At 39.1% G+C, this 8,987-nt stretch overlaps 1 pseudogene; it reads right to left on the bottom strand.

Annotated features, from left to right (window-relative positions):
* Nucleotides 1-1,117: 1,117 nt before the first annotated feature.
* Nucleotides 1,118-2,211, bottom strand: LOC103284268 (phosphatidylinositol 3-kinase regulatory subunit beta-like; annotated as a pseudogene).
* Nucleotides 2,212-8,987: the final 6,776 nt, after the last annotated feature.

Here is an 8,987-nt window from a genome sequence, read left to right as displayed (position 1 = left end):
TTAACATTATTCAATATTCCTTACAGAGAGCTAATCATGGTAAACACAGCAAATACTTAATACTTATGGACTTCTATACAAACACTTTCCAACCAGGAATGTTTTAATAGGCAGTCTCCAAAAACTTGAACTGGAAAACCTAAAAGTAGAGTGCTCAGATTTCAGGCATCAGGTGCTATTAGCAGGATTTCTATCCCAATTAAACTCCAATTCTTAGCTCTCAACAGTCTGGACAAACTGCCCTTCACTCTCCAAAGTTTCTTATTCGTCACTATCCCATTTTCCTTTCTTTCTTTTTTTTTTTTTTTTGAGTTCAATGTTTTATATCCACATCAATATCAATGTACCATACAAAACCCACGTGCCAGCCTAGCTGGGCAGGCAGGAGGGGGGTCCATGGCAGCATTGAAAACAAGGGTTCTTGTCCCAAAAGAGGAGAAAATGGGTTTACAGTCAAGGAAACAAAATCAGAACCCAACATGATCAAGAAATCTTCAAACTGCATGGAGCAGAGGTGCTGTGGGCAGCAGTGCATCTCGGCTGGCCCAGCAGCACCTGCAGCAGCCTCGGTTCCTGGGAAGCCTGGGGTCAGATAGGGCCCAGCTCTTAAGGTTATTTTTAATAATTTTGCTTTTGGGGGAGGAGGGCTTCTGGGCAGCAGCTCCATGTTGGGGTAACCAGTGCGGGTTTCACTTCAGGGTTTGGAGGGAGTTGGGTCTGTGGGGCGGGACCGGGACCCGCCCAATCCCAAATGTCACAGCTGAGGTTCTTGGGAGTGGCCAATCGAAGTTCCTTCCTGCCTTCTTCCTGCCCTGACCCCAGGTCTATGACTTAAAAATCAGGGCACCAAGCTGGGGCTGAGCACCCCAGGGGCCTTTGTAAACATGGCAGGTACAGGCAGGGGGAGCTTGGGGGAACTGTAGGAACTGGTGGGGGCAGCCAGAGCCAGGGGAGGGCAGTACCCATAGGGAAAGGGGGCATGGGGTGGAGGAGGTAGGCTCCTCTAACAGAGACTTAGAGGTACAGAGACTAAGAGAGACAGAGAGGTCAGAAATGGGGATAGAAAGAGTGACAGGAAGAGAAAGCAAGAGAGAGATTGAGACGGACGGAGAAAGATTCACAAAGAAGAGAGACAGACAGACAGAAAGATGGAGTCCTGCTCTGTATGAGTCAGCGGGCTGGGGAGGCAGGGGGAGGGGGCCGGGGCTCGCATGGGATGTGCCAGTGTGACGGTAAGTGCATCGTTGTGTTGCAGAGGGAGGTGTGCTGGTAATGCAGCACCAGCTCCTTCAGAGACCCTACAGGTTGTAGGGCACCGCAAAACCCAAGCCAGTGGCCATGGGGTAGATGACACAGTGCTTGGTATCGCCGTCCACCACCACAGAGCAGGCATAGCAGCTCCGCTGGCTGCTCTCACGGGTGAGGAAGGTACCATCCCGCTTGCCGTTCAGCATTTCCTCAGCCTGCGTGCGGTGATCTTGCCCACATACCAGGTTCTTTCCTCATGGTGGGGGCGGTCATCCACATCCTCCATCAGTGCCTACTGGTCTTCAGTCTCATTTTTGATTCCCAACCACTCGATTTTCTTCTGCCGGGCGCCTTTCTGGGTGAGCCATACCAGGTACTGGTCTCGGATCTTGCGCAGCTGCATGAGGTCTGGCTTCAGGCTGTTCATGTGCTTACCTATCTCCCGGTTGTCCAAGGCCCGTTTCCGAAGCTCCTGTTCCAGCTTCATGCGGCTCTCGTGGATCTCAGAGATGCGAGACTTGAGCCACTCTGAGTTCAGCAGGAACCTCTGCATCTCGTTTTCATTGCCCTCTCGGCCGAAGCGCTCCAGACACTCCTTGCTGCCCTTCGCTTGAGCCTGGCCATTCTCTTCGAAGATCTTGATGGTTTCATGGAAGGCTTCCATTGTGGTGGCTTCATCTGCAGTTCCTGGGAGGTGCGTGTGTACTCTTCGTAGAACTGGTCCTCCTCGCGGCTCTTGTCCTCCACTTCTAACGAAGGTAACAAATGAAACCTGTAATGCTGTTCTTCCTGGCCGCAAGGGAACAGTAAACCTCAATAGAAATAATTTCCCACCAGAAGTCACATCCAGATAATGCGAGACTGAGGACTATAGGGCTGACTATGTACACGTGCTATAACAGGCTCCAGTTTAGCGGTAGGTGCCCAGGAGTCCTCCACAATCCCACAATCCTCTGGTCCCATACTTCCGGTTTTTCTAGCTCTGCCTTGAATGGTGTTTCCTTCAGTCGGGTTGCAAGTCCAGGGAGAGGATTTTTCTGTTCTTTGACAGTGAAAGCTGTTTACTATTTGGAATCAGTGAAGTTTCGGGAGGACTGCCTCTGCCATGAACATCAGTCCCAAGAGCACTCATGAAACAACTGCCCATTCAGTCCACAGCTGGTGCCATTCTGGTTCGCAATGAGAAAGGGACTGTGCTGAGCTGTTTTCCAATCAGATCTTCCTCTTCCTTCCCCAGCACACTCCAAACCTACTCCGGGGACCACCCCAACCCCGCAGACTCTTAAGACCTTCCCCTCTATTTCTTCATCTTTACCCCATCAAACTCTCACCCTATCCCCTTGCCTAGGGGCACCCCTAACAGCTCCCTGTGGAGTGGGGGGGCAGTCTGGGTGAGAGGTGCTGTGGTGTTCTGGTCTCTGGTTGTTCTGGTCATTAGGGTTGCTCGCTTTTTATGTATATATAGATTTGATGGTATACATTTTCTGAGAAAAAGTAATGTTGTTTAAAACAATCCCTCTAAAATAGGCTCTCTCTAATTCATGTGGCATGCATGCAGGGAATGAGGTATCTAGATTCTCAATGCATTATATCTGAGGGCCTGTTAGTTTACCATCCCCCATACTGGCATAGTGTAGTATGAAAAGTGGTGTTATATGTTCAAAATAATTTTAGAATGGTTCAGTAAATAAAATAAAACATGTTTACTTTATTGCCAAATTTCTTAGAATCTTGGATAAATACAGATGATTCTGGACTTTTGATGGCTCAATTAAGTGTGTTTTTTTTTCAGATTTACAATTTGAATTTTTTTATAAAAGCGAGTATTTAAAAACCCCATTTTGTTCTTAAAAATTTTGTACTAGTAGAAGATACGTTTTTATTATTTTTTGGGAAAACATTGGTTAATTAAATTATATAGGTTTCAAGTATATAATTATAAGTTAGGAAGGGGGTAGGGATAGTGAAGGGAAAAGGGGATCAAATATATGGTGATGGAAGAAAATTTGACTTTGGGTGGTAAACACACAATGCAATATACAAGTGATGTATCATACAATCAAATCTTTTTTTTTTTCTTTAAGGTGTTGCCAAAGCATTACATATTCAATAGAAACTGTACTTTAAATTTTGAATTTTAAACTTTTCCTTATAAGTTAAGTATATTAATTGTATTTTCAACTTACAATATTTTCAACTTATAATGGGTTTATCAGAACATAACCCCTTTGTGAGCCAAGGAGCATTGGTACACATTTAAATCTCCTAGAAGGAGCTATGGAACATGCAGCATTTGCCAAACACATTTGCCTGTGGAATATATTTTTCAGGTGTATTAGTAGCAACTCTCTAAGAAACAGCAGTTGAGAATCTATTGTTGTAGGAGTCATGTGTTTGTGAATTTCTCTGAGTGAATTATAGTTCGAATATAGAAATATTTAACCAACAAATCAATGCTAATAAGGATACAAGTCACAGGAAAATACATTTCATTATTTCTTAATTATTAGATTATGTTATTAGATCTAAAATGATATTTAAAAATTATGAACAGTTTTATTTGATTTTAATTTTTCATGGAAAGACCATAAAATTAAGGTGAAAATCTTATAGTATATAAGGTATTTGATGATTTATAAAATATAAATTATATATTTATTTTAAAAAGTACTAAATGAGTGAGGTTTGATATATTTAAAATATATTTTTATTTGGAAAGAAAACCTAAATTATGGATGAGATGCAGAATAATGAAATGAAAATGATGCATTATGATGACATTCACTATGTTGCTTGCTCACCTGTAAAAATTCTTAAAATAAACAATGAGGAATTCAATTACTATACAATTCTCCAACAATAATGAAAAATAGAATATCATAAAATGAAAGAGATCTTTGTGGCCTGAAAGTGAACATGTGTTGATATGATCTGGGGGTTTTTATATGCAGGGTGAAATATAGTCCTCAATATACATTTTCCACTGGAAAGATTAGAATTTAGGGCCTGGTTTTAGTTAGATGTTTAAAAATTTAGAATGACATGGAAATTTTGGTGCTGAAGAATTCATGGATTAAAATTTTGAAAATGAGATCTAACAACAAATGCTTAAGGAGTCAGAATTAACTAACTTTGGGAACAGAGTGAAAGAGGGTAGATCTGACTGTCTCCAAGATGATTCTGACATAATCATTCTGAACGATAAGGAACTATGAATACAAACATCACCAATATTGAAACATGAGTAAGATATAGTCTGGGAACATTTTTTAGATTAAAAAAATGAAAACCGTGAACTTGTTTAAAATGAATCGTGCAATGTAGATGATAACTATGTATTACATTTAAATTTTATAAGATCCTTTTTTGAAAGTATACATACATATACATATCTTACTTAATAATTGTTAAACATGTAAATTGACCATACCTCTGCTACACCCACAGCCAATTAGGAGTGAGTATGCAAATGAACCCAACAAAGATGGTGGGTTAATTTGCATATGCAGGCATGGAGTGGCTGGAAGGGGTGGGACGCCTGCTATGAGGGGGAGAGAGGGCGGCGGAGGGAGCTACAGGAGCATTGCTCTGGCCGGGAGCCAGGTCTTGCCAGCTCCTGGGTGGCCGGGAGCGAAGCCAGGGGAAGGAAGGCCTATTCTTGCACGAATATTGTGCAACGGGCCTCTAGTATATATATAAATTATATGTTATATATATTCATCTGTATATATTTATATATTATGAATATTCAAAAGGAAATTAAAATCGATATGAGCCACTCTTTTAAATATTTTTAGGAGTCATTATATGTACAAATGTTTAATAATCTAATTTATGGACAACTCAACCAATCCAAGTTTTTAATTATTAGTTGAACAGTGAATTACATGAAGCACAGAAAGGAAAGAGTTTTAATAAAGAGCAACAACAGTAGCAGTGACCAACTTTAACATGTGCTTTGCAGGATAGTGCAGTGAAAATACATGAGTTTAGCCCAGACAGATTTGATCTTTAATCCTACTTGATTAACTTATTGGTACTTATTTTAAAATGTTACATAATCTCTACAACCTCCTGCTTCTTCTTGCACTAAATGTGGATAATAATATATACAACTTTGGTAGGCTTATTAAAAGAATTAAATATACTGTAATTAAAATATCTGGCTAATAATAATAGTAATAATAGCACTGTTTATTGGTAATCTGTGTGTTTTTACTTATTTAGATAATTGAAATAGAGTTGGTATACAATATTATATTAGTTATATTCGTTTCAGGTGTACAATATAGTGATTTGACATTTGTATACCTTGCAATGTGATTACCCCACTAATTCTAGTAACCATCAGTCACTATGCAAACGTATCACATGATTATTGACTATATTCTTCTTCATCTGTATCACCCATCTCTTAACCTTTTGAAATCTGGCAACTATCCCTTTGGTCTCTGTTTCTATAAGTTTGTTTCTATTTTGTTTCATTTGTTTGTCTTATATTTTGCATATAAGTGAAACTATAGGGTATTTGTCTTCCTCTGACTTATTTCACCTAGCATAATACACTCTTTCTGAATTTGGATTTTCATGTAGCTAGTTAATAAAATTCTGACAAGTATACTTCATGACATTTTGAAACAACAAAATTTCTCTATGGAGACAAATTGCTCATTTAAAGTCCTAATTGAGATTTAAAGTTAATCCTGAAATTGTAATTGGAGGACAAGCAAGTAGTTTTTGGTTATTAAATAGGTTACTTTTATAAAGGAGTTTGATAGACAATGTAGTCTTTGCTAGAAAAAAAATAGAAGATACATTTTAAATAACTGTTTATGAAACAATGATTACAATCTCAGATAACTATTTTAAGGAAAAGAAAGAAAATAAGTTTGCTCCTGATTTTATCAAAGTTACAAAATCCAAGGAAAGGAATCAGTCCAAATCATCTTTCTAACCTACACTCTACCATGGATGGGAAGCACCTGAATGGTGATTACGATGAAGAGATGATACCAGATGAAATGGAGACATCTGAAAATACTCACACTCGCACCACAAACTGGTGGCATATGTAAATTCTATTGAGTCTTTGAAAGCAAATGATTAACTGCTTAAACAGCACAGTAGCAAATGTTTTCCTCTGCCATAGTCCATGTTGAAAAAATCTTCATGTTAATTAGTATTAGGGGCAAATGTCACATATGGATTTAAGTGGAAATTTCTGAAGGAAATAAAGGACAGATTTTGTATTCAACTAAAAAATAGTTGGAAGGAAGCACAAAGGGAGAAATCACCCTGTATGGATACTGCTAAGACAAAATAAATAGCTCTTTGGGGGGCCATATTAATTTAATTTTATCCAGGCTCATGTATAACACCTGGCATTTTTGTGAAACTGCAGTTATAACAACATATCGATATATATGGGAGAAATAGCATGTTAGGGAGACCAGGAAATGTTAACAGGTATGGGCATAACCAAACTCTCAATAAAGTTTTACATAATACACATAATCAGTTTTTTTTCTGCCTTCATTAACCTTATCCCTATTCATTTTTATTTTTTTATTATTTGTTTTGTTTTTAATCCTCACTTGAGAACATTTGTTCCATTGCTTTTCAGAAAGAGTGGAATGGAGGTGGGGGAATGGGAGAGAGACAAAGGAGAGGAACATTGATGTGAGAGAGATACATTGACTGGTTGCTACTGGCTGACTACTATACGCACCACGACCAGGAGTGGGGAGCAAACCCCCAACCCAAGTACTACGTGCCCTTGACTGGGAATTGAATCTGAGATTCTGTGGTGCACAGCCCAAAGCTCTAACCACTTAAAAACACTGGCCAGGGCCCTATTCGTTTTAAAGTCCTTCAATTAAACAAGTGTTCAGTAATTCTGTTTTTAACTAGTACTTTTCATTTCTGGCATAGATATCAACTCATAGGAGCTCATGAAAGGTATTGGCAAGAGCCCATGAACATAAAAATTAAATGAGATTTATTTAATTCATATATAAGTATTATTGTACATTTAACAAAACTCTCTATATTAGGAATTATATGAATCTAAAAGAAGTATGAGATCTGTGATCTTAAAGTGCTTTCAATTTAGTTGTGTATATAAGATAAAATGTCTTCCATCTAACAATTCTAGCCAATAATTTTGTGTACTCATCCCTCTCATTCATTCTATTAGCAAATCCTCTTGGCATGACCTCCAAAATCTATTTCATATGTTTTCATATCTTTGCCAACACTCCCCTCTGAGGTGACATCATTCTCTCCAGGACTGATGCCATAGTTGTCTAAAAGGACTCTATGTCGACTGTCCCCTTCTTCCTCGGTCCCCTCCTCTACACAATCCATTCTCTAAAAACAACAAGAATAAAAATTTTAAGATAAATTTCCCCCCTGCTGAAATTCATCACTGACTTTCTACCAAACCTGGAATAAATCCAAACTTATGGCCATGGTCTTTATAGCTTTAACAAATGGCCTCTTCTTACCTATTCAACCTCACTTCCTGCCACTTTTACTTTCTCTCACGGTGTGTGAACCAAATGAATTGTCTTTCTGGTTCTGAATACATCATGTTTGTAATTCCTCTGGAATCTTTACATTAGCTATATTGTTTAACTAGAACGCTCTTTTTTTAAGGTGTACTTGGATGTCTCCTTCATACAATGAATTTCTCAGATTAAACATTTTCTGCTCAGGTCAGCTTTTATTATTTAAATATTGCTGGCTAACAAATTATCCCACAACTTAGTTACTTAAAACAACAAACATTTATTATATTACAGTTGTTGTGGGTCAGGAATATCTTTGAGTGGCTTAGTTGTGTGCCTCTGGCTCAGGGTCTCTCACAGGTTTACAATCAAGGTAACAGCCAGGACTACAACTTGACTCATAGTCCTGCTGGGGGAGAATCCACTTCCAAGTTTACGCAGGTGGCTGTTGACAGGCCTCGGGTACTCACTGAATATTGGCCAGAAATGTTAGTTTATCATTACATCAGCCTCTTCACAGGTTTCTTCTTCTTCTTTTTTAAAAATATGTTTTTATTGATTTTTTTTTAGAGAGAGAGGGAGATGGATAGTGAGATAGAAACCTCAAAAAGAGAGAAACATCAATCCATTGGCTGCCTCCTGCACACCCCCCACTGGAGATCACCTGCAACCAGGGCAGGTGCCTTGACCAGAAATTGAACCCGTGACCTCATGGTGCATGGGCTAATGCTCAACCACTGAGCCACAGTGGCTGGGCTTCACAGGCTTCTTACACATGGTAGCTGGTTTTCCTAACAGCCAGCAAAAGAGAGTCCTCTCTTCCTGCCCAAGATGGAAGCCATCGTCTTTATTTTTTCTTCTCTCTTTTCCACTGAAATCTCAGAGAAATGGCATCACTTCTTCTGTATTCTCTTCATTAGAATCTAATCAATAAATTTAACTCATACTCAGGAGATGGGGTTATACAAGAGTGTGAATACTAGGAAGGTGAGGGTCCTTTGGGGCCATCTTAGAGGCTGCTTACATCAGTCTGTCCTCAGGCATCCAGTTATTCATTCTTCTCACATGTGAAACACACCCCATATCAACACACCCACAGTAAGAGTTCAAAATCCAGAAGCTCATAATTTAAATATGTTATATAGATGTAGATGAGGCTCCTCAATAATAACTATTTAAGTATAGCCACCTGGGTATGCTTTCCTTTGATCTGTAAAAACTATGAAACTA

The sequence above is a fragment of the Eptesicus fuscus genome, chromosome 9, assembly GCF_027574615.1.
Source record: "Eptesicus fuscus isolate TK198812 chromosome 9, DD_ASM_mEF_20220401, whole genome shotgun sequence".
NCBI classification, from domain to species: Eukaryota; Metazoa; Chordata; class Mammalia; order Chiroptera; family Vespertilionidae; genus Eptesicus; species Eptesicus fuscus.
The sequence above is the reverse complement of the archived record's forward strand: the minus strand, read 5'-3'. Positions and strand labels throughout refer to the sequence as shown.